At 38.0% G+C, this 27,283-nt stretch overlaps 1 protein-coding gene across 1 annotated transcript in view; it reads left to right on the top strand.

Annotated features, from left to right (window-relative positions):
- The first annotated feature begins 14,083 nt into the window (after positions 1-14,083).
- LOC101430318 (zinc finger protein 596-like) overlaps positions 14,084-27,283 on the top strand; it is a 74,027-nt gene continuing 60,827 nt past the window's right edge. Inside the window, exons 1-2 of the mRNA XM_023592391.3 lie at positions 14,084-14,242; positions 15,887-15,925. The gene's annotated coding sequence lies outside the window, so the exon portion shown is untranslated. The remainder of the gene's footprint in view (positions 14,243-15,886; positions 15,926-27,283) is intronic.

Here is a 27,283-nt window from a genome sequence, read left to right as displayed (position 1 = left end):
AGAAGAGTTAACAGGGGACCCTAGGGGGCCAGTCAGGGGGTTCTTGTTCTCAGGGGAGAACTATGCATTAGTTAAGAAAAGAGATAAAAGAGTTTATTGAGAAATGAGAGAAAACAAATACATTCCCAGATGTGGATACGGGCTCCTCTGGGCAAAGAGAGAGAGCCTCGGGTCAGGAGCCTGCCCTGATTAAGACTGTTCTTTACTCCTCCCCTTTCTTAATATTGGGAAGGGGCCTCAGTTTTTTGCTGTTCTGATTGGTTTCCTTTTGGTCCCCATCTGTTAGCTCTCAGGGCACCAGTGATGAGGCATTTTGTTTGGAGTTATTTGGGACCAATGGGAGGCCGTTTGGAGTTATTCAGGGTTTCCCGTATCCCAAAAAGAATTCCAAATGGAACTTCATGGCCAGCATCTCAGTAGGTTATTTTAGGTTTGTTCTTAGTAGCAGCTTTCCCTCAGGGGGTTTCTGGCGGGGTTTCACAGCCATGTTCCCTTCTGGGTCCCAACTGTGATTCAGTATTCCCTCTTTTTCCTATCCTAACTTGTCTCAGTATAGGTCTTCCAGTAATTATATTTTACAGGGAAATTGGAGAGGGCTGAAAGGGCATCTCTAGGAGCTCATGAGGACTAGGGGAAAACTTTAACCCAGGGGAGGGAAAATTGTTTAGTAAGTTCCCCTGGCTGTGTTTTGATTAGGCCATTGGTGCATTTAAGTAGCCATTATGATTGGCTAATTATGATAAGCACAGGGGAGGCACTGCCAGATAGATGAAGTTGGTAGAAATTTAGAGAGGTGTTACCCTCTAAAGTGGGTGCTATTGTAACTATGGATTTCTCAAGGAAATCCCCAACAGAATTTTGTCTATGGATGTGCCAGTTCCTTGTCTTATAGGAAAAGCCTCTGCCCAGTGAAAGAACATACAGATCATGATGAGGAAATACTTATATCCTAGACAGAGAATTGGATGAAGTCGATCTGCCACATTGCACAAGGCCCCTGAGGCAATGGGACTTCCCAGGGGCAGGCTGAAAGGATTGAGTGGGGTTGTATTGAGGACAGGATGTAGATTACAGCTGTTTCTTGAGCTGCAAAGATTTAAAATTTCCCCACCAATACTTTCTTGCAAGATTTTCAAGCTTACTGGGGAGCCCAAAATGTTTGAGAGTGAAGGTGCATCATCATTGGGTGAATAAGGACATCTGGAAGGATGTATAGACTATTGGGGTTGACTCAAAGTCCAGTCTAGGGATTTTTATGTCCCCCTTGATCCTCCAGATCTGTATTCCATACCTGCACCATGACAAGCTACAGTGCTGCTAGCACATCTCCTTGGGCTTCTTCTGAATCAGCTCTGTTATGCCCTGTAGTTTTCACTAGTGCTACTGCCTCATGGAGCAAGAGACTTTGGAGAAATTCACTTATCTAAAGCTTATTTCTGATGGGCTGGCTGGTGGACTTAAGGTAACCTTGGTGCTTCCTAAGCATGCTAAATTCATGGGCTACTTCAAAAGCATAGAGACTGTCCGTATAAATGGTAACTGCTTTACTTTTTGTTAAGCAGTAGGCCAGCATAACTGCTGAGCATTCTGCCTGTTGAGCTCAGGAAGCTTCAGGGAGGGGACGATTTTCAACAATTTCAGAAGAGGTTATTATTCCATATCCTGCAACCAGATGTCCTTTTTCATCATGATAGCAGGATCCATCTGTGAACCTGATATAGTCAGGGTCTTTCAGAGGGATTTCATGGAGGTCTGGTCTTGGACTGAGCACTGAGTTGAGAAGAGTGACAAAGTTATAGGGCTAAGCATCATCTTTGGCAGGTGAATCAGGGAGGAAAGTGGCAGGGTGAAGAGATTTAACATGCTTGATTGAAATATTAAGATTGCTTAACAGGGAGGCTTTTAGGTGTGCCAGGCAGCTTGCAGAGAAATGTTGGGTATGATGGCTGTTAGCAGAGTCCCCATAGTATGAGGTACAAAAATTGTGAGAGCCAAGTCTGGGGTTACTTCAGAGACTGCCTGGGCCAAAGACCAGTGGCAATAACTGAGCATAGGCAGGAGGGAAGACCAGAGTTACTGCAACCAAGTTCTGGCGGCAATAGCCTATTGGGGGGTGGGGGGAGGTAATGATCAGCATGTCTTTGGCTTAATACCTCATGTGCATTCCTTCCCTTTTCATTCACAAACAGCTGGAGGGGGAGAGAGTAATTAGGAATCCCAGGGGAAAGGAGTTTTAACAGTGCTTGCTGTAGACACTGGAATGCTGAAATGGTGGGTTCAGAGAGCGAGAAAGTTTCAGGTTGGGAGTTTTTGAGGACATCATAAAGGGGCTTGGAATGGAAAAGAAACAGGGGGCCCACAAAGGGCAAAATTCAGTGAGCCTAAGAAACACATGGGATTGGTGTTGGGGGAAGTTAAGGACGGCCTTGAGGCAAGAGTGGTCCCCTGAGAGTCCTGGAGAGGAGACAATATGACCATGGAATTCAACAGATGTTTGAAGTTTTCTTTAGAAGCTTTGTGCCCTTTCCCTTTGAAGCATAGGTTTTTCTGAATTTGGCCCTTAAGAAAAGCTAAGAAAATTTTCTTTATAGAACCATGCTTCAACTATTTTCTTTAATAATAATAAAAAATTCTATATACTTTACATGCTTAAATTACTAAAGTTATTTTGGAAACTATCTTTAAACATTTTACAACATACAATCTCCACCAAAATCAAACTTGTCAGAATAATGACTCAATTCAGTAAATACAAGCATAATTTTTCTTTTTCCATTTTACGTGCTTAATAGATGCAACATTAGCTCATTTGATCAGTACATCTGTATAGATTTAGGGAGAATATGCTTAAGTAAAACAAAATTGTTAGAAATGTTGCATTCTTCAGTTTACTATTTTATCCATATATCAGTAAAAACATTAATGAAACATTTACAAGGACACATCTGAAACAGCTATCTGGAGACAAGTTAGGAGGCTGGTTGTTATCAGGAGTAAGCCATGATTTAACTGCATGCTTACAAAAGCAGCCAGTAGTTTTCTTTTTTCTTTTGATAAACTTATTCAGTTTAAAAGCTACTAAACTTTAAGAGCACTAATTTTATTAATGTAGATGCCCAGTTTCAATTAGAATTAACACGAAAATAAAACAGTGAATATTAGTGTTCTTTTCTGTTTTTTTTACTATTATTCCTTGTACTTTTTTTTGGATAATATAGTGAAATTATACAAATGAAGCTATGAAAACTCAATCTACTAGCAGATTTATTGAAATACTTAAAATACTTTTTAATACACGTTAAAACATCTTAGTGTAGTTTAAAACAGGAATGTATATCTATTTTTAACATGGATTAATGGCAATATAGTTATGACAGTATTTCCAAGAAAAGCAATATAATGTATACAATTTACTTCCATAAGAATTTTAAAACTTATGAAGGTATTTTGTCTTTACAGTTTTGTTAAAACTTTTGTAATTAGGTATACATACAAATTTTATTTATAAAAACTTAAAAGGTTTTTTTTCCTTAAATGAATTATTTTATTAGGACATAAATAAGTATTTAAACTATTTATTTTAGATTATTATCTGTTTTTGTTATATGACTCTTTGATTGCAGTGTATTGAAAACCATCTTTGCTCGTGACTTTTACCAGAAGTGCTGTAAGTTAATTGGCAAATGTTTGAGTATCCAGACTTAAAAAAAATCTGAATGATAAGATGGAATTTTTCACAGGACCCACTGAATCTTCATTAGGATTTGGGAAATCTTACTGTTAAAAAGGAGAGAGTAAACAAAGTTAGAACCCAGTGGGAGAAGACAGAAGGATTTTAAAGAGCCCGGGAAGCTTGGTTTCTCCAATTTCTGTGACTATAAGTGTGTTAATTTATCTTTAAGTCATTTGAATAGAGCTCTCTTAAGTATTTTCATTTGTTAGTAAAGCATTACCATACAGAAGTAAGAAAATATACATTAAACAGACAAATACAAACCACAGAAAGAGCATAGAAAATATAAAACTTACTGTTTTCCACAGTAACTGTAGAGAAACAGTAAAGGAACATAAACAGAAGAGAATACTTTTATTTGATGGATGAAAACAGAGGGGGTGACAGAGGGTCTAACCAGACTTTAGCTCAACAAACAAATTTTGATCTCAACTGCAATTTGGCAAGCGTTCAAAGACCTAAGAGGGGGCTAGCCATGTGAGCCAGGAGACAACCCAAGAGGATGTAACACAAAGGATTCCTGCAGGTACCTTGTTCCTCTCTGAGGTGTCAGTGGTGTCATCCCAGCATTGACTTTCAGATCCCACTTCTGTACACCAAGTACTGTTTTGCTGAAAATAAAATAAATAGACATAAAAACAGGGTGCAGAGAATATTTATTCAGCTAAAGTTGTATTAATGCATGAGCAAAGGGATGAGCTGAAAAAGGAATTATATGGTTGCTGGAAACAAAAGGAAGGTGTGGGGGACTAGGAAGGGGTAAAAGAGACATGAATTATGGTTAGCAAGTGCACTGCATGAACTACCTGGACTATTAGGGCAGGGTGTCCATGAGGCCCTGCATTAATTCACAAGCAGAATGTTGGTGTAAGGTTGTGGTTATCTGGTGAAGACCAGCAGATTTTGCTGGTATCGCCCTGAGCTCTTTGTTTTAGTTCTTCCTCCAAGGCTGGGGCAGGAATTTTTATTTTTCCAATTTGTAAGGGGATTTTGTCTCAGTTTGTTGGTTCAGTTGATGATAGACAAGACTGCAAGGTTTTTGGGGGCAGGGCTTGTATTAGACAAATTTGATGGACTGCTGGACCTCAGAATATGCCATTTTTGGTTGAAAGTAGGCTTATTTGGAAGGTTTGAGCCTCTGGATTACAAATCAATGAATTCGCCCAGACCAATAATAAAAAAAAAACAAAAGCCAATAGAATGATGTGGACCTGTACCCAATAGTTTTTTTTCTTTTTTTTATGCTCCTTTCCCATCCTCACCTTGGCATGAATTATTAATAATAATTATATTATAAATAATATGGGTAATATTGTCTGGTTTCATCATAGTGGGATAGAATTTTTCTTCCTCATTTTTTTCTAATGTAACTATCATTTACCAAGTGGGGTTGTTTATCTCCCTTCTTGGTGGTATACACTTTATGTAAATGGCCCTAGAGTAGTAATTTAAATTTACTAGAGATTAATGGGGGAAGATTAACCATTCATCCCTTATATCTTGAAAAAATGTAGAACATTTTTAGGTGGTAGAAATTTAGGTTCAAGTAAGTCCCATAAAAATGGCCTCATAATATTTGCTGGGACTGTATGACACTGTCATTAATGGGTCCCAGGAGAGTATCTTCCCTCAATCTGGACTCCAGTCCTTATGGGTTGGGGAAATGATAGAAAATCCATTTTTATGAAGAAAAAAAAGATTATTGAAGGATCTCTTGAATACAGAATCTTCTTAAACATGAAGATGGACATGCTCCCTTTAAATACAGAAAAGGGCAACAGAAATGCTTGTAAAAATTAGTATGTTATATAAGCCTTCCCAATGGTCTGTTATTAAGAAAAATTACTTTTAGGCAAAATTGAAACCCAAGCAAAAAAAATCAATGGTAAGACTTCGCAGATGATGGTATCAGAGTCGCTTAGACTGGGTGTAGCTCCCTTATGAAATAGGGAGAAAGCATAGAAGTCATTGCAGGGAACTGCTTTGGGGACGCGCAGACCATAGTGTGCTACACATAACATCCAGGAGGGCCTGGGGATGGAGAGACTAAGAGGCCAAAAGGAAAACCGAATCGCTTGCCCCGTGGCTGAGAATAGCAAACATCACCCCACACTTGAGGCCAACAGCCTCAGTAAAACGTGTGGTTGAGAAGCCAAAGGAGAGGGGAAAGGACACATTTCCTCCCAAGGAAGAGGAATTGTGCAGTAGAAGGCTGAGTGTGGTTTCTCTTCAGTAACTTTAATCAGCATAAACAGATTTTTTGTTTATTTTTCCCAATTTTAATTTTCTTAAAAGTTAAAAAAAATTTTTTTTATTTTCCCCAATTGTAATTTTCTTAGTTTTTTACCCTTTTTAAATTAAAGTTAATAGATCACAAAGAACATTACATTAAAAAACATAAAAAAATAAGATGTTCCCATATACCCCACTCCCCACCCCCACCCCATTATTTTTGTTTATTGTATTTATTTGAAGATATATACATCACACAAAAAAAGTTACATTAAAAAATATAAAATGGGAAGTGGATTTGGCCCAACAGATAGGGCATCTGCCTACCACAGGGGAGGTCCAAGATTCAAACCCAGGGCCCCCTGACCTATGTGATGAGCTGGTCCATGTGCAGTGCTGATGCGTGCAAGGAGTGCCATGCCACGCCCAAGAGGTGTACCCCGTAATGAGAGCTGCCCAGCACAAAGAAAGTGCAGCCTGCTCAGGAATGGCGCTGCACACATGGAGAGCTGACACAGCAAGATGATGCAACAAAAAGAGATACAGATTCCGGTGCCACTGACACAAGCAGACACAGAAGAACACACAGTGAATGGACACAGAGAGCAGACAACTGGGGTGGGGGGGGAAGGGGAGAAAAAAAAATATATAAGAGGTTCCCGTATACTCCCTACCCCCCCCACCCCACTCCTCCTACACTAACTACCTCCTCCATCATTGTGGCACACTTATCGCACTTGGTGAACACATTTTGGAGCACTGCTGCACCACTTAGATAATAGTATACCCTGTAGTTCACACTCTTCCCCAGTACATTCAGTAGGTTATGGTAGGATATATACAGTCCAGCATCTGACCTAGCAATATCATTTAGGATAACTTAAGGTCCCAAAAATGCCCCCACATCACATCTCTTCTTCCCTCTCCCTGCTCTCAGCAACTACTGTGGCCACTTTCTCCACCTCAGTGCTATAATTTCTTCTATTACTAGTCACAATAGTTTTTATAGTAGAATATCAGTAAGTCCACTCTAATCCATACTTTATTCCTCCATTCTGTGGACCCTGGGATGGTGATGTTCACTCCACCTCTAGATCAAGAGAGGGCTTAGATTCCACATGGATGATGGATGTAATTCTCCTGCTTGCAGTTGTAGGCACTCTTGATTCCCTGGTGTGGTGGTTGACCATCTTCTCCTCCCTGTTAGCTGACCTGGGTAAGTCCAATGAATCAGAGGGTAGGAGTCGCAACTCTGCTGAGGCTCAGGTCCCAGCTGGCACATGGACATCTCTGGCTTACAAGCTAAGTTAAGTGGAAATTGAAGGAGTCATCTCAGTGGAAAGATTTGACAAAGGGTGCCATCTGGTGGACAGCATGGAAAGTGACGCAAGACAAGGCTTGTCTGTTCCTTTCCCAGGTAACTTAGATCCGGTCTACACCCCATTAGTGGCTCCTTGCCCGTGTTTTGATAACTTAAACTGAGAAAAAAAGCTTCAAAAAAATTGAACCAAATCTCATAGTAGAGCTGAGAAATAAAACCACTGAGCAAGAGAGAGAAATTAATCAACAGAGTAAAATCCAACAAAATCAGATGCCTACCTATTAACCAAAAGTTACAAGTCATACTAAGAAACAGGAAGATATGGTCCAGTCAAAAGAACAACGAAGACTCCATATGAGACACAGGAGTAAAGAAAACTAATCCACGATGCTTACACAAATCTCCTTAATCAGTTCAAGTAGTTGAGTGAATATTTGACTAAAGAGAAAAAATATATGAAGATGTGAAAATAAAGAACAATTTGAAAGCCTGCAAAGAAAAGCAACAGAGCTTATGGGAATAAGAGACACAAGAGATTTGATTAAAAATGCATTAGAAGCATATAATATCAGATTTGAATTGGTTGAGCACAGAATTAATGAATTGGAAGACAGAGCATATGAACTTGAAAAGAGAGAAGAAGAGAAAGAGAAAAGAATGTAAAAAATTGACCAGGGTCTCAGGGAATTGAATGATAAAGTGAAAGACAATCACGTGCATTATAGGTATCTGAAAGGAGAGGAGAATGGACAAGGGGTAGAAAGAATATTTGAGGAAACAATGAAAATTTTCCTATCCTTATGAAAGACAAGAACATCAACATTCAAGAAGAAAAATATACCCCAAACAGAACGAATCTGAAGAGACTTACTCTGAGACATCAACTATCCAAAATGCCAGAGATAAAGACAGGTTTCTGAGAGCAGTAAGAGAAAAGAACTATATCACTTGCAAGGCAGCCTCAATAAGTCTAAGTGTTGATCTCTTATCAGAGACCATGGAGGCAAGAAGACAGTAGTAAAATATATTTAAATACTGAAAAAATGAAATATTGCCAAACAAGAATTCTCTTTTTTTTAAAGATTTATTTTTTATTTACACTCTCTAATCATGAAAGAATAAAGTTGGAAATTGATAACAAGCAAAAAAAGGAAAATTTCACAAGTATATGAAGATTAAACAATATGCTCTTAAATAATCAGTGGTACAAACAATAAATTGTGAGAAAAATGAGTGAATATTTCAAGATGAATGAAAATGAGAAAACATCAAAACTTATGGGAAGGAAGTGGTTATGGCTTAAGAGCTGAGTACCTGCCTTTCAAAAGGGAGGGCTTGGGTTCAGTTTCGCATGCCTCTTGAGAAAACAAAAACAAACAAAAAACCAACTCAGGCAAACCAATGTCATTCAGTGGTTGAGTACCAGCTTCCCACATATGAGGTTCCCATTTCAATCCCCAGCCCCTAGTGCTTCAAATATATATATATATATAAGTATATATATATATATATATATATATGCATGGGATACAGCAAAGGTAGTTCTAAGAGGGAAATTTATAGCTCTCAATGCTTACATTAAAAAAGACAAAATAGCTAAAAATCGAAGACCTTACTGAAAACCTGAATGAAATAGAAAAAGAACAGCAAACCAGTCACAAAGTAAGCAGAAAGAAACAATTAAAATTAAGGGAGAAATAAATGAAATGGAGAAAAGAAAGAAGGAATCAACAGAACTAAAAGTTGTTTGAGATGATCAACAAAATGAACAAATCTTTAGCTATATTAACAAAGAAAAAAAGAAGCAAATGAAATCAGAAATGTGTAGGGGGATATTACCACTGATCCAGCAGAAACAATAGAGATCTGATAGGATACTCTTAACAACCATATGCCAACAAAATTGACAATGTTGATGAAGTGGAGAAATTCCTAGAAGCACATGAACAACCCACACTGACCCTAGAATAAATGAAAGACCAACCACATATAATGAAATTGAAGCAGTCATCAAAAACCTCCCCAAAGTGAAAAGCCGATGACCAGATGGCTTCACAGGTGAATTCTACCAGTTATTTAAAGATGATCTAATACAAACCTTGCTCAAATGCTTACAAAAAATTGGACAAGAAGAAGACTACCAAACTCTTTCTAAGAAGACAACACCACCTTTTTACCAATGTAAATAGGGATATTATGAAAAAGAAAATTATAGACCAATATCTCTAATGAATATAGATGCAAATATCCTGAGCAAAATACTTGGTAACCTAATCCAAAAGCACATTAAAAATTATACACCAAAAGCACATTAAAAATTATACACCATGATCAAATGCATTTTATACCAGATATATGAACATGGTACAACATAAGATATTCAGTGTAATATTTCACAATAATAAATTGAAGATGAAAAACCAGGATGATCTCAATTCATGCAGAAAAGGCATTTGACAAAATAAGTCATTCTTTCTTTTTAAAGACACTCTGAAAGATAGGAATAGAAGGAAACTTTCTCAATATGATATATTGCATATGTAAAAACCCCACAACTAACCTTGTACCCAATGGTGAAAGACTGAAAGTTTTCCAGCTGAGATTGGGAAAAAGAAAAGGATGCCCACTATCATTACTGTTATCCAATATTGTGCTAGAAGCTCTAGCTAGAACAATTAAGCAAGAAATAGAAATAAAAGACACCCAAATAGGAAAGGAAGAAGTAAAACTTTTGCTGTTTGCAGATATGATCCTATATATAGAAAATCCCAAAAAATCCACAACAGAGCTCTTAGAACTAATAGAACATTTGAGCAAAGTGACATGATAGAAGTTTAATATGCAAAAAAAACCTAATAGCATTTCTGTACACTGCTAATGAGCTATCTGAGAAGGGAGAAAATCTTCAGAAATCACATATCCAACATAGGTTTTATTTCCATGTTATATAACTAGGGCCCATAACTCAAAAACAGAAAGATACGCAACCTAATTTAAAAATGGGAAAAAGAACTGAATAGACATTTTGGCAAAGAAGATATACAAATGGCCTAAAAGCACAGGAAAATAGGCTCAACATCACTAGCTATTAGGAAAATGCAGATCAAAACTACCATGGGATTCCATTTCATGCCTTACAGAATGGCTATTATTTAAAAAACTCAGGAAACTATGGGTGCTGGAGAGGATTGGAGAAACAGAAAGACCCCTTCACTGTTGGTATGAGTGTCAAATGGTGCAGACTCAGTGGAGGACATTTTAGTGGTTCTTCAAAATGCTAAATATAGAATTGCCACATGACCTAGCAATCCTGATACTAGAAATATATTCAGAAGGTCTGAAAACAAGGATGCTAACAGATATTTGCACATTGATATTCATAGTGGCATTTCTCACAATTGCTAAAGGATGGAAGCAATCTAAATGCCCATCACCTAATGAATGGGTAAACATATGGCAGCATGGATGAACTTTGAAGATATTATTTTGAGTGAAATGACAGACACAAAAGGATGAATATTGCATGTTCTCACTGATATCTACTAAATGTGATTAGTAAGTTTATGGAATTAAACTATAAAATATATATATATATATATAGCTAGGAGACAGAATGTTGGTTATGAAGAAGGAGATCATACTGAACATGACAAATGTTTAATAAGATCATTGTAAATATATTTTAATGAATAGAATTCACTGGAGCACATCGTAATGTGTATAATAAATACTGCTGATTTATAAATGGGATTGTGGTTGAAAGGGGTAGTCTAGGATGGTTAATAATTGAAAAACAGCTAGAGGATGACCCAGGGGCTGTATAACATTTTATATATCATTTTGGTGATAGATGAGGATTGTGGCTAATGATATGAATACAAGAAGGTTCTTCTACAAGGTGTTAAGACTATGCTGATACATGGGAAAATTGAACTAATGAAAGTTACAGACTACAGTTACCAGTAATATTGCAATTTAAAAAAATTTTTTTTTTATTTTTTATTGACTTTGTAATAATATTACATTAAAAAAATATATATATATATGAGGTCCCATTCAACCCCACCACCCCCACCCCACCTCTCCCCCCCCCCAGCAACACTCATTCCCATCATCATGACACATCCATTGCATTTGGTAAGTACATCTTTGGGCACCTCTGCACCTCATGGTCAATGGTCCACATCATGGCCCATACTCTCCCCCATTCCATCCAGTGGGCCCTGTGAGGATTTACAATGTCCAGTGATTGCCCCTGAAGCACCATCCAGGGCAACTCCATGTCCCAAAGACGCCTCCACCTCTCATCTCTTCCTGCCTTTCCCCATACCCATCAGCCACCATGTCCACTTTTCCCAATCCAATGCCACCTTTTCTATGTGGACATTGGATTGGTTGTGTCCATTGCACCTCTATGTCAAGAGGAGGCTCAGATTCCACATGGATGCTGGATGCAATCCTCCCACTTTCAGTTGTAATCACTCTAGGCTCCATGGTGTGGTAGTTGTCCTTCTTCAACTCCATCTTAGCTGAATGAGGTGAGTCCAATGAATCAGATTGTAGGTGCTGGAGTCTGTTGAGGCTCAGGACCTGGCTATCACATTGTCAGTCCAGAGATTCAAATCCCCTAAATATATCTTAAACCCTAACACTAACTGCACCTCCAGCACATTAGCATGAAAGTCTTATGAAGAGAGATCCCATCTGAGTCCAGATTCATCACACATAAACTCCATTTCCAAAGAGGGGCCATCTGACCTGGTAGTTAACCCCATCGGCCATGACCATAACTCCCATGGGTCTCTTTAGCCCTCAAAGGAACCAATACCTGGGGGTTGTATCTGCTTTATCTGTCTCTCAGACTCTGCTCAGTTGTGCATAAGGGCAATCCTTCTGCCAGCCTCCAGACTCTTTTTTAGAGACTCGTAGCCATATAAACTCATTTCTCCTTTCCGTTTCCCCCTTACATTAGGTCAAACAGCATTTTAAAGTCATGTTATTTTATGTAGACAGGGATATTCGGCTGATCCGCGTTGAACCTTCCGTATAAGGTCATTTTCCAGTTGCATCATCAGTTGGTAGTTGATAGTGGTCCCTCGGTGCCAGGGAGGCTCATCCCCGGGTGTCATGTCCCACGCTGGGGGGAAGGCATTGCATTTACATGCTGAGTTTGGCTTCGAGACTGGCCACATTTGAGTAACATGAAGGCTGACAGGAGGAAATTCCCAGGCACAATGCTGCTCTAGGCCTTGTTCTTATTTTAGGCTTATCAGCTCCCAAGCATAGTCATTAGCGTCAGGGGCTCACTGTTGAACCCTCACTCCCTCCCGGTCCCCGCCGCTGCACCTGGGAGACTGTCGCTGCTCCCCTAGGGACCACGACAGAGCACCACTGGCCAGGAACCCAGTACCCCCCCTGCTGTGGTTTTTAATTGTTGCCACTATGAGTATATCCAAACATTACCATGCACCCTGGACATATGTTCTGTACAGCTCCCTGTCAGCCATATATCACCTGTCAATGGTATCCCATACCAGTATCCCTCCATTGCCATTGTTGAACCACTCTGTGATCCAGAACTCCCTGAAATTTGAAGCCCAATATAATGTCAGGGTCCCTTACTAGGAAATGGCATATAGCGATGGGTTTAAAGGTTAGATAAAGAATACATGTTGACTTGGAAAAAATTCTACATCCTATCTTTTTTTTTTTTTCCCCTAATTATTGAGCTTCTCTTCACAGGAGCCATAGACCATAGCAATGCATATATATAATATACAGCACTCCCATACATCCACCACAAAACCTTTTCCCTTCCACAGTGATACCCTTACACCCTATTCACATCATATTAACTTAACGTGGTGTACAGAGTCTGAGACAATAGCTTTCTAACAAGGTGACATCTGTGCTTACATTGTGGTGCATACTTTAGGATACACAGTTTTTTACATTCTTAGTTATCCTATGTTTTACATTATGGTTTACATTATCTGTCTGTCACCTCCTATATGTTATGGTGTAATATTACATGTTTTATATCCATCCTTGTGTTCTCTCACGAAACTCCTCTCTTACCCCCCATTTACCTTGGTTCCACACATTTAACGTCCATTTTCCCTTCCACCTTGGTGCCCACAGTGACAGCCAACCTCCGTTTCCCGAGGAGCCACTTCCAGAGATAGATGGAATAGTGTTCAGGGCCTAACTTGCTCAACTGCCCCAATGCCCTGGGAGCCACCCTTTCTCTCGAGGGATACAGTTTCCTCTATTTGATGGCATTAGTCCTCCCCAGGATGTGGGTCCACCCCCACTCTCACTACTTGGGTTTCTACCCCATGGTGTCACCCACTCTGGCAGAATGAGCATTTAGACATTCCCCAGGAGCCCGTCCTGCATCAGACCCTCCCCTCCGAGCGTTCTAAACAGGTAACCTTCTTTATTATATTTTGATATGATTTTCTTGGCATTTTGCAATGTTTTTGTAGATACAACAAAGAAGGTACTATATGAATGCTAAAGGTAAAAAAAATTTTTATAGAATTATTTTATGAGCTATGAATATGATCAAATTTTTTCCTAACTAGGAGACTTTGATCAAATCATTTAACCAATCTGTCCTTTGTTTCTTTCTGAACACTGGAGAAACAATTGAATTACTTTTTATGATAAAATAAGATAAATATGCCTGGAAAGAAATTTTAGCGTAATGCTTCCATAATTTGTTAAGTTGTCTTTTGTCTGTTTTTTGAAGTTGAAATAAAGTAAAAAAAAAAAAAAAAAAAAAAAAAAAAATCAGTGGTGGGGGTGACGTCATCAAAACCGCGACAAAAGACGTTCCATGAGAAAAAAATCTCCGAGATATTCAGTGAATCTGGGGACTGCAGAACTGTGGCTGATGGTAGAGACTGGAGGACTCCACAAATGCCGAATTGGAGAAAGAAGAAAAATAGCAGGTAGGAAACTCCCCTCCAGGACCTACAGGTCCTCTTCGCTTCCCTCTCAGCGGGTCCGTGCAAAGCTTGGGAGTTCCCCAGAGGCGGCGAGCAGCCTGGATCGCTCTCACCCGGGAAACAGGTTTCAGTGTTACTCACAGCGGGGAACTGGAACCCCACACACGTTCAGGCGTGGAGACCCAAGGTGGAAAACAGTCTGCTGAAGACTGCTGAAAACAAAGGGGCCTCCGGCTGGGAGTGGGAAGTAAAACTTCGGCAGAAAGGCGGTGACTGCGTGGTGCACTCAATCCAGTTACTGTCAGTGGGACCACCTAAATGCAGAAAGAACTTTTCTGGGGGGACCCACCTTTCTGCAATGACCCCATCTGACTCCCCGAGTCAGGATAACCTAGCAGGGAAGAAAGTTGAGGCAGAAAATACTTAAAGGAAAAAAAATCCCGTAATGAAAAGTGTAAGGAAAATGGGGGACCGAGTGAAAATGAGAATTTAAACAAATTAGAGAAACTGTGGAGGAAATTCTGCACATATGCAAATGGAAGAGATCCAAATTCCTGGAGAAGGAAGAGAGAACAGAAGCTGGCAAGTTATGGCACATTGTTCTCATGTTTCAAAGTCTGGGAAAAAAAAATTTTAAAACAGGTAGGAACTTCATTAAGCTTCAGTTTGCTGTCAAAATTTAAGGTGTTTAGCCCATTTTCTGTTACAGTGTAATGTCTTGGAGAAGTACGTGCAGGTTGTTTTCATGTTGAGTTCAAAGGAGTTCATGATGTCAGTTTTCCCTTGATCATCCTTTTTATGTCATCTGAGACACAAATGGCTGGGGAGACACATTCCAAACTCCGGAGGGGAAAAAAGTGCACCAGGGAGACTATAATGAGTACTTATGAGTGATAAAAATACACAAATGCCCACCTCATAGTATGCTGTTAAGCCCAGTACCCCATGATTTGAAGCAACTGAAATAAAAGTGATCAAATAAGGGTCCTGTTGAAGGACTTACCTGTTTAAACCATGTGGATTGTTTATTTCATGCAATTGTGTCTCAACTTCCCCGTAAGTGTTTACCCAAGTACAACAGGTGGTTTTGGCAATGGCAAAAATGCCTCCTTGATCAGTTAATAAGTAATAAAGTATGGCAATGCTATTGTCTAAAGTTTAGGTAATAAATCTAATGATACCCTATGTAGCTATTCCTCCTAGTAGATTCAGTAATTTCTCCTATTGTGATTGATGGATATCTAATCCTGTTTTCATTTATGTTATCCTTAAGCCAAGGTATCAACAATCTGCCAAAAGAGGCAAACCCAGAATCATTAACTCCCTGGGTAAATCCTGTTTTGCTTGAGACTGAGTTGAGAAGAATAGTCCAGTGAGAAGTTTCAGCTTGATTATAAGCCTCTAAGGGCCTGTGAGGAGACCAAGAGCACATTGTCCAGACATTTACCAGCTATTAAGGCTTTACTGTCCAGACAAATATAAGATTTCCACAAAAAATATTGCCTGGCTGAACAGTGTAAATACAGACAAATTGATGTTGTTTATAGATCCGTTACAAGGAATACTATAATTTGTCCTTATGATTCAAGGCTCTGTGTACAAATGAAGAGCTGACCAAAATTTATTTGTGCTGTGACTCTCTTGCAGATCCAGTGTCAAATGTGAAAATGGACATGCATTGTTAAGGTAACTTGTAGTTCATGGAATCATGTGTACTCTCATAGTAAGTTTTCCAAGCTCTTCTATGATATCTGTGTAATTCTCTAGATTAGTTGTGTTTATAGTGTGGTTGATACTGAGCAAAAGTAGGGTCTTTCCTCCCAATGCATTTTAAGATCAATTTGTGAGACACTGGGATTCCAAGAGAAAGAGTTATTTAGTCTAGTGAAGAGGTCATTGGCCCAAGGGCCCAAAAATCTCCCTCTCTGATTTTGAATGGTTTAGAGTTTTTATGGATTCAAACGGGGGAGGGTGGTATGGTTATCATCACAATACTAAATATACACAAGCATGAATCTGGAGTTGAAATAACCATAAACAAAGCTAAGGTCAGTCTACAATAGTCACCACAATAGTAACTATACACAAGGGTAAGTCTAGTGTTGAAATAATCATAAAATAGGTAAAATCAGGCTAGAATAACCATCAAAATAATAATTATACACAGGAGTGAGCATAATATTCAAATAACCATAAACAAATATAAAGTCAGTCTAGAATAACCCCCACAGTAGTAACTACACACAGGGTAAGTCTAGTTTTGAAATATCTGTAAACAAAGGTAAGGTCAGACTAGAATAACCATCATAGCAGTAAGCATACAGAAGAGTGAGCCTAGTTTGAAATAACCATAAAGAAGATGAGGTCAATCTAGCCAGTTTCAGTATTTCAGTTATCAGCTTTTGGTTATTCTATAATATACTGAAAAAATAAGAAAAAAGGCACCTTTATAACAATCCAGTAACAGTAAACTTTTCTTAATTCTTAATTCTAGGTTACAGTGTTATAGGACATAAAGCTTAAAGCAGAGTAAAGAGGATCTTTGCTCTAGAAATCATATTTATATGAAACAAATGATATAGTTTGATCCAAAGAGATTGAAGCATTTGGGACAAGAAAGAAATTTGCTATGGGTAGAACAACGGGGTCCCTTGCAGTGTGCATAGATCAGGATTTATGGTGACAAATCCAACAGTGTATGAAGTTACCTCCCTTTGAAATGTCCTGGGAGAAGCACAGACAATGGCATTGTCTTTCCAGGCCAGTACAAGGACAAAGTATAGGGAAATAAGATTTTATGTATTTTAAGTATTAGTAAGGTAAATGTAATGTGAGGATTTGTTTATGTAATGACTTGATTTGTCACCTTGGAAATAAGTAGTCTACCACATGATATTGTCTATTTCACTTCTTGGCTAGTTTGATATTTATGTCTCCAGAGTTAGAACAAGGCCGGAGTCTGATGGAGTTATTTTTAGTTGAGTGATATAGACCTGTGGATCAATACCCTGTAATTAAGTTGCAGTATCAAATGTTAGGAGTACTTGGCAAGGTTCATTTTAATGAGGATCTAGGACTGTCTTTTGCCTGTGTCATTTCTAGTATATCCATTATCCTGGTGTCAGATTATGATTAATGGGGTGTCTGTCATGTGGGACAGAAAAGGTGCCTTTTACCTGTTGAAGATAATATTTGGCATAATCTATTAAGGATTTCCAAATTGGGTCCTGTCAGAGTGTGGCAAGAAGTGATCAGTTCTCAGTTTTACAGGTCTGCTAGTAACAATTTCATGGGAAAGTTTGGATTTCCCAAAGGAAATGCTATGAATAAACATGAGGGCCAAAGGTAAAATTTTGGGGGCTAGGGAAGGCTAGGTTCTTCAGTTAATTTAGTCAGTTTTTAATTTAAGTTTATAATTACACCTGCATTAGTGGCTGCTGTCATATGAAAATATGCAAGATCATTTAAAAAATATTCAGTTTCAGTCTTTCTCTGTGAGCTTCTATCTTAGCGATGGCAACCATAGATTGGAGTAAAATGAGAGAAGAGAAATCATTTACTTGTCCACAATTTTCAACTGCCATTCCAGAAATGAAGAACCTTCTTTGTTTCCATAGCATCTTGAAATAACGAGTTGTAACAAAAGCATATCTGTTCTCACTATAGATGTTAAAATAATTTGCTTTAGATAGAACTCAGGCATTTGTAAGAATATAGAATTCATCCTCCGGCAGAAGAAAATTGTGGAAGACTACGTAATTCAATCAGTATGTGGTAACCACATAGTCTTTCTGGAATGTACCATTGAAATTTCTAGCACAAGAAGCATTAACAAATAGAATGACATCTGGATTGATCATAAGAGCATGTATGAAGTTTTTAATTTTGAAGTTAACAGTTTACTGCCATAGGGATCACCCTCATCAGATAAAAGTAACAGAGTAGTAGGGTTAAGAACATTGCATCATTTTAGGTGAAGGTTTCAAGGTGAACTAGAAGGGGGTCATAAGTCATTTTTATGGATAAAAAATGTTAGGTCTGCACTGAGTTAAATTTGCTGAGGCTTTGAGTAACTTGGCATCTTCTTATATACTTCAACAAAATTTGGATAAGCACAGGCAACTCCATCAAGTTGAGGGCTCTAATACACAATAGATTTGGAATTTCCTTTGTGTTCTTGGCTTAACATTCCTAAGACTTAGTTATACAATTATTACTTTGACAGTGCCATTCAGAGGTAAGAAAATGTCATATATAAAACATACAGACAGACACAAATAGCTTATATCTTCAATTAAAAATAATTTAGTTATTTGTCAGAAACAAAATCATTGAAATAAGGAAAGCAGAAATCCCACGAGCTGACAAGTTCTCATTTGTCTTTTGCAAAAAGTCCTTTAATGAAAGTATTTTTGAGTGTCTTAGTAAATTCTGAGTACTAATTAAAGTAGGTATTCCATTCAGCTGTTTAGTTTGGGAGGTCCTTTTCTATAGTGATATGTTATTTCTGTACTTGGATATTTCCCAAAATTGACACAGAAATTCCAGGTTGTCTTTGGTGAGATTTTGCCATTTTGTTAGGTTGATACAGCTTCCAGCCCCATAAATTTTTAACATGTAGTATACCAGAGTGCCAGATTATAGAGAATAATAGTTGTAGATAATCTTTATCATTTCTTCTTCTTGTGCACAGGACAGAGAAACTAGCATTAGTAAAATGAAACACTTCTGCACCAGAGACTCAGTCTCAAAATTTGAACTTTCCCATCAGTTAGATTAACCTAATAACCGTTTCACTGATAGCTAATGAGATCAGAAAGCTCAAACTAAAAAAAAATGGAGCATAGATCAGAGATGGACACATCTATGTACCTTGGAGATGGTGGGGAGAAAAGAAAACACAATGGGTCCTGCAGGCACTTTTGTGTGTTTCTTCTTGTCTCCAGAGGCATTAGCAGCCACCATTGGATCCTGTCCTTATAGCCAGAACATCTAAAAAATCCCCCAAAATCCAAAGGAAATTTATTTATTGAATCTCATAATTGTTTAAGCATTTCAAGGATTGGGCAACATACAACCCATAAGATGGAAGGGAGCATAGAAGAATGAGAGCAAAAAAGGCTTTTATAAATAGGACAAGGTAGTCTTAAAGAAAATAATTTTTATTGATTGACACAGGATAGGGTTCCTTACTTGGCTTAGCCTTGACTTAGAGAAACTATGCTGCAGAAGAAAAAGGAAGCTGTTGAGTTATGATTGGTTCATATGGTTCAGGATCTGGGGAAGGAACACCTACAGAGACAGAACTTTGTCAAGGTTTGGTTTTCAGATATGGGTCTTAGAATGAGGGACTCAGACTGTAATTTGTGTATCATCCCATAAATTAATCCCATCCCATGGGATTATGTATCATCCCATGTATCTCTCCTTGTTATGACAATAAAAATCCTTACTATTTTCTAAAAGCAATTCGAATTTCCAAAATTATTCAATAAAGCATATATTAAAATACCACACCTTGAAAAAAATCCACCTTTACACAGTGCATGAATTGACCATAAAAATGTTTCATATAATAGTATGGAGGAAAACATCAAAAATTTGAAAGGCATAACCAATATTCCCTATTCAAAAGGAATTAAAACCAGAAAATAATGAGAATATGGAAAATATAATCTGTGAACTTCAGATTAAGGGGGAAAACTCTTATAAATAACCTTGGGACAAATAAAAAAGTTAATCATGAAAAATAATATTTGAATACATTACATAAAATTACTAGTCACAAATATAAACCAATATTCTTAAGATAACTACTGGGAAGCAGGCTTGGCCCGATGGATAGGGCATCTGTCTGCCACATGGGAGGTCCGCGCTTCAAACCCTGGGCCTCCTTGACCTGTGTGGAGCTGGCCCACACGCAGTGCTGATGCATGCGAGGAGTGCTGTACCACGTAGGGGTGTCCCCCATGCAGGGGTGTCCCCCACGTAGGAGAGCCCCACACACAAGGAGTGCGCCCCGTAAGGAGAGCCACCCAGCGCGAATGTAAGCGCAGCCTGCCCAGGAATGGTGCCGCACACACGGAGAGCTGACACTGCAAGATGACTCAACAAAAAAGAGACAGAAATTCCTGTGCCACTGACAACAACAGAAGCAGACAAAGAAGAACACGCAGCAAATGTACACAGAGAACAGACAACTCGCGGAGGGGGGGAAGGGGAGAGAAATAAAAAATAAATCTTAAAAAAAAAAGATAACTACTGGTCTTGTATTGTGTAAAATACTTATATAAATTAAAATAAATGATACAAGTATTTACCAAAAAAAGTTAGAAATAAAACATTATTGTGGTGTAGACATAGAAGGGAGTTATAAAGAAGCAAAGAATAATTAAAAATGGAAAAAATAGAAATATCTAAGATTCCATTCAATATCACTAATAATTCTTCCTTCAATGAAGATAGTGTTCTATGTCTGCAGAGTCCATTGCAGAAGCCACTGGCTACATATAGCTATTGACCACTTGAAATTTGATTAGTGCTACTAGAGCACTGAACTTTTGGTGTTATTTAAATTTAAATAATTTGAATTTAATAGTTACATATGTCTTTTGCTTACAGTATTGAACTGAAAATACCTAGGATCTTGGGCAACAGAATTAAAAGTAAAGAAATAGATTCAAAATAAAAATGAAAAAAGGACACCAATAGTGAAAAATAGGAAATGACAATGTTGAGGAAAAAGTGGATACAATAAAATGGAAGATATTTCTTTGGTAAAAAAAATCTAAATGTAGTCAGGACTTATAAAATGCAAGTAAATGTGGCCTGCTCACATCTTTTGTTTGGAGAATTCATCAAAACCTCAGTATTGGAAGAAATAGTGAGGTCAGCTAGATTCTGAGACAGATTCCGAAAGAAAACAGCATTTTCTTCTCTTCCCAAATTGCTGTCCTGTCCAGTTTCTTCTTAAAGTAAATATAACCTCTATTTTTGTATACCCTTTTAAAACAGTCAGACCACATGAGGACTATGTTCCAAGTGATCACACCATGATATACAGATAGTGAGACTAGTTAGTGCTTCATTCTGTGGGACACTCACTGTTCATTTCATTGGATTTATCAGATAAGTTCAAAATTATAATTCTAAGATGATGTTCTCTATGTATGGCTAATGTGAAGAAAAAAATTATAAAGATTCATTTATCATTCGTAGTTTCTTACACTGGATATCAACAGATAAAAGGCTGTAATTTTCTGAAATTAATCTGGAAATAAAAATAAGTGGAAGATGAATAAATATGAGCACTTTAACAGACCGAACAATGTGACAGAATTTCAACAGGTTATTGGGATGAAGAATAGAGAGTGGAAATGTTAGGGTAGCAACCATGTAGTACTCTATAGAATAGGATAAAAATGTTGGTAATAATCTGAAAGAGTACTGGAAGCCAATTTATGAAAAAAATTTTATGTAAAATTACATTAATTGTGTAAAAATTAAAAGCACATAACAAAGTAGAGGACATAATTTTATTGCCATTTCATTTACTATTGAATTGTACAAATATTTGAGAGGAATTCAAGGGTTTCCTTCTAATTTGATGTTTTTATTTTATTTTCATATGAAGATGGTATCATTTATGCATGAAAAACAAATGAGAACATAAATGTTCATTACAATTTAGAACTATTAATGTTTATCTTCATGTTTAAACATTAAAACATATGATTTTATTCTAGAGAAAATTGGATTTCTTTGAATAAAATCTTATTTACTTTCTGTACTTGACATTATCTGTACTTTTTTTGAGGCAAAAATCACATAGTATCAGATTAGCAATTTTAAAAGTACTGTCAGTAGCATTTAGTACATTTACCATGTTGTGCATCAGCTTTATCTAATTTCAGAACATTTTTTTTAAATTCCAAAGGAAACCTCATACACACCAAAAGGAGGTTATCTATATTCCCCACTCCCCTTAATCTTGGTCAGCCATTAATCTTCTTTCCTTCTTTGTTGATTTACCTTTTCTAGATATTATACAGAAATGGAATCTTCTAAAAATGTGACTTTTTGTATCTGGTTTAAATTTTGAAAATATGTACAATGTTTTCAAGATTTTCCATGGTATACCTTGTATCATTACTTTATTCCATTTTATGGCTGAAAAAAATTCTAATATACAGATATAAGACATTTTGGTTATACATTTATTAGGTGATAGATATTTGAGTAGTTTCCAAGTGTTAGTTATTGTAAATAATGATGCTATGAAAATTTGTATAAAGTTACTCAAATATCTTTCTTCAATTTTGGGGATATATATCAAGGAAAAGAATTACTAGGTCATCAGCTAATACTGTGCATATCTTACTGAGGAACTGCATAAATAATTTCTACAGTAGTTGCTCCATTGTACATATCTACCATCTATATAGAAGGATTCCAATTTCTCCACACCTTCGCCATTTATTTTAGATTTTCAAAAATAGTATAGCCAACCCAGCAGGTATAAAGTGATGTCACATTGTAGTGTTGATTTGCATATCCCTAATGACTAAACATGTTGAGCATCATTTCCTGTGCTTTTCAGCCAATTTCTTGTATTCCTTGAAGAAATGTCAATTAAAATACCTTACCCATTTTTAATACATTTTTTTGTTAAATGATAAGGGATTTTTAGAATATATATTCTAAATATTAGGCCCTTCTCATATATATAATTGGAAAGTCTTTTCTCCCTTTCTGTAGGCTATCTTTTTACTTTCTGGGGAGTGTCCTTTGATGAAAAAGTTTTAAATTTTTTGTGAAATACAATTTGTATATTTTTTCTTTTGTTTCTACTGATTTTAATGTCATATCTAAACACCAATTTCCACATCCAAAGTAATGATGAATTAGCCCTAATTTTCTTCTAAGAGTGTTATCATTTTATGGTAACATTTACCTCTCTAAATGACGTAAATGTTTGTAGATACTGTAAGGTAAGGATCAAAATTCAAGTTTTCCAAAAAAAAAATTTCATGCTTTGCATGTACATATCCAGTTGTTCCACCACCACATGGTGAAGACACTCTTCTTTCATGAGTGCTAGACTTTGAAACCTTGTATGTTGAAAATTAATTGACCATAGATACATCGGTTTATTTCTTTTTTTTTTCATATTTAAATTTTTAAAAAAATTTTTATTTTATTCATTTTTTAAAAAATATTACATTAAAAAAATATGAGGTCCCCATTCACCCCCACCACCCCCACCCCACCACTCCCCCCACAGTAACACTCTCCCCCATCATCATGACACATCCATTGCATCTGGTGAGTATATCTCTGGGCATCGCTGCACCCCATGGCCTGTGGTCCACACCATAGCCCACACTCTCCCACGTTCCATCCAGTGGGCCATGGGAGGACATACAAGGTCCGGCAGTTGTCTCTGCAGCACCTCTCAGGACATCTCCAAGTCCCGAAAATGCCTCCACATCTCATCTCTTCCTCCCATTCCCCGCACCCAGCAGCCACCATGGCCACTTTTTCCACACGAATGCCACATTTTCTTGATTATTAACCACAATAGTTCATGAATAGAATATCATTAAGTCCATCCTAATCCTTACTGTATTCCTCCTTCCTGTGGACCTTGGCTTGGTTATGTCCATTCCACATCTATGTCAAGAGGGGGCTTAGATTCCACAAGGATACTGGATGCAATCCTCCTGCTTTCAGTTGTAGGCACTCCAGGCTCCATGGTGTGGTGGTTGACATTCTTCAACTCCATGTTAGCCGAATGGGGTAAGTCCAATAAATCAGTGTAGGAGCTGAAGTCTGTTGAGGCTCAGGGCCTGGCTATCATATTGTCAGTCCAGAGATTCAAATCCCCTAGATACATCTTAAATCCCAGCACCAACTTCAATTCCAGTAAAGTAGCAGGAAAGGCTTGTGAAAGGAGATCACATCTGAGTCCAGCTCCATCATGCAGAAACACCAGCTCCAAAGAAGGGCCATATGACATGGCAGTGAACTCCATCTGCCATGACCATAGAACCTATGGGTCTCTTTAGCCCTCAAAAGAACCAATACCTGGGGTTGTATCTACTTTATCTGTCTCTGAGACTCTGCTCAGGTGTGCATAAGGGCAATCCTTCTGACAACCTCCAGACTCTTTTTTAGAGACTCATAGCCATATAAACTCATTTGTCCTTTCCATTTCCCCCTTACTTTAGGTCAAACAGCATTTTTAACTCCTGTTATTATATGTAGACAGGGATATTCTGCTGGTCCGCATCAAACCTTTTATTCAAGGTCATTTTCTAGTTACGTCATCAGCGGGTACTTGGTAGCGATCCCTCGGTGCCAGGGAGGCTCATCCCCAGGTGTCATGTCCCACGCTGGGGGGAAGGCATTGCATTTACATGCTGAGTTTGGCTTTGAGACTGGCCACATTTGAGTAACACAGAGGCTGTCAGGAGGGAACTCTTAGGCACAGTGCTGCTCTAGGCCTTATTCTTTTTTTTTTTATTTTTATTGACTTTGTAATAATATTACATTAAAAATATATATGTGTGGTCCCATTCAACCCCACCCCCCCACCCTAGGCCTTATTCTTATTTCAGGTGTATAGGCTCACAAGCATAGTCATTAGTATCAGGGGGTCACTGTTGGGACCCTCATTCCTTCCTGGTCCTTGCCGTTGCACCTGGGGAACTGCTGCTGCTCCCCTAGGGACCACGACAGAGCCCCCCCCCCACCCCGGCCAGGAACCCAGTATCCCCCCAGCTGTTGTTTTTAATTGCTTCCACTATGAATATGTCCAAACATTTCCATGCACCCTGGACACATGCCCTTTATAACTCCCTGTCAACCATATGTCCCCTGTCAATAACATCCCATACCAGTATTCCTTCGCTGCCATTGTTGAACCACTCTGTGATCCAAAACTTCCTAAAAAGTGAAGCCCAATATAACGTGAGGTTCCCTTAATAGTAAAATGGAATATAGCGATGAGTTTAAAGGTTAGATATAGAATACATAGTGATTTGGAAAAATTCTACATCCTATCTTTTTCTTTTCTTTTTCCCCTAATTATTGAGCTTTTCTTCACAAGAGCCTTAGATCACAGTAATTCATATATACAATATACAGTACTCCCACATATCCATTATAAAACCTTTTCCCTTCCACAGCGATAATCTTGTAACTTATTCATATCATATTTACTGAAACCGATGTACAGATATTGAGACAATAGCTTTCAAACAAGGTAACATTTGTGTTTACATTGTGGTTTATACTGTAGGCTATACAGTTTTCTAAATTTTTTAGTTATCCTATGTTTTACATTATGGTTTACATTATTAGTCTGTTGTCCCCTATAAGTTTTTGGTGTAATATTGCATGTTTTATATCCATCCTTGTGTACTCTTGTGAAACACTTCTTTTGCCCTCACATTTACTTTGGTTCCATCTATTCAATATCTATTTCCCCCTCCCCTGGGGGCCCACAGTGACAGTCAGTCTTCATTTCTTGAGGAGCCATGTTCAGAGATACTTGCAACAGTGTTGAGGGCTTGACTTGCTCAGCTGCCCTAATGCCCTGGGAGCCACCATTTCTCTTGAGAGATACAGTTCCCTCTATTTGATGGCATTAGTCCTCCCCAGGTTGTGGGTCTACCTTCACTCTCATTATATGGGTCTCTACCCAATGGTATAACCCACTCTGGCAAAATGAGCATTCAGATATTCCCTAGGAGTCTGTCCTGCATCACATTATCCCCTTTGAGTATCTTAAACAGGTAACTTTCCTAATTATATTTTGAAAAGGTTTTCTCACCATTATACTCTCAACCAACACCTGACAATCTCCCATGTTCGTATGTTGCCCCACCCTACCCACCAATTTCTTGGGCAATATTACCCGTCCGCCCATCCCAAGCCCCCTTCAAACCCCCAAAGCCCTATCCAAAGGTAACCCTATGCCCCCATTTTATCCCTTCCTTGTACACATACTTAACTCCAGCTTATCATAGATTTCACCCGTGTAGATGTCAGCTTACATCCTTCCTCTACCCCCCGATTTCCTGTAAGCCTGTCTTCCAGTCTCTAGCTCTCTGAGGCAGCTTGCGTATTTCATATCATTGAGGTCATGTAGTATTTGTCCTTCAATGCCTGGGTTTCTTCACTCAACATAAGGTTCTCAAGATTCATCCATGTTATCACATGTGTTTGTAGTGTATTTGTTCTTAAAGCCGAGTAGTATTCCATTGTATGTATATACCACGTTTTATTGATCCACTCATCTGTTGATGGGCATTTGGGTTGATTCCAACTTTTCGTGATAGTGAACAATGCTGCTATGAACATTGCTGTGCATATATTGGTTTCTGTCCTTGTTTTCAGTTCTGCTGGGTATATACCCAGCAGTGGTATTGCCGGGTCATATGGCAAATCTATGGTTAGTTTTTTGAGAAACTGCCAAACTGTCCTCCAGAATGGTTGGATCCTTCTGCCTTCACACCAGCAGTGAATGAGTGTTCCCATTTCTTCACATCCTCTCCAGCATTTGTATTCTTCTGTTTTTTTCATAGCTGCCAATCTTATGGGAGTAAGATGGTATCTCATTGTAGTTTTGATTTGCATTTCCCTGATAGCTAAAGATTTGGAGCATTTTTTCATGTGCTTTTTAGCCATTTGTATTTCTTCTTTGGAGAAGTGTCTGTTTAAATCTTTTTCCCATTTTTTAAATGGGTTGTTTATCTTTTTATTTTCAAGATATAGGAGTTCTTTATATATGCAAGTTATAAGTCTCTTATCGGATATATGGTTGCCAAATATTTTCTCCCATTGTGTAGGTTCCCTTTTTTCTTTCTTGACAAACTCCTTTGAGGTGCAGAAGGCTTTAATTTTGAGGAAGTCCCATTTATCTATTTGTTCTTTTGCTGCTCATGCTTTTGGTGTAATGTTCATGAAGCCATTTCCTATTACAAGGTCTAGAAGATGTTTCCCTACACTGCTTTCCAAGGTCTTTATGGTCTTGGCTCT

Source organism: Dasypus novemcinctus, chromosome 12 (genome assembly GCF_030445035.2).
Source record: "Dasypus novemcinctus isolate mDasNov1 chromosome 12, mDasNov1.1.hap2, whole genome shotgun sequence".
Taxonomy (NCBI): domain Eukaryota; kingdom Metazoa; phylum Chordata; class Mammalia; order Cingulata; family Dasypodidae; genus Dasypus; species Dasypus novemcinctus.
This window is presented reverse-complemented; position numbering and strand designations above follow the sequence as displayed.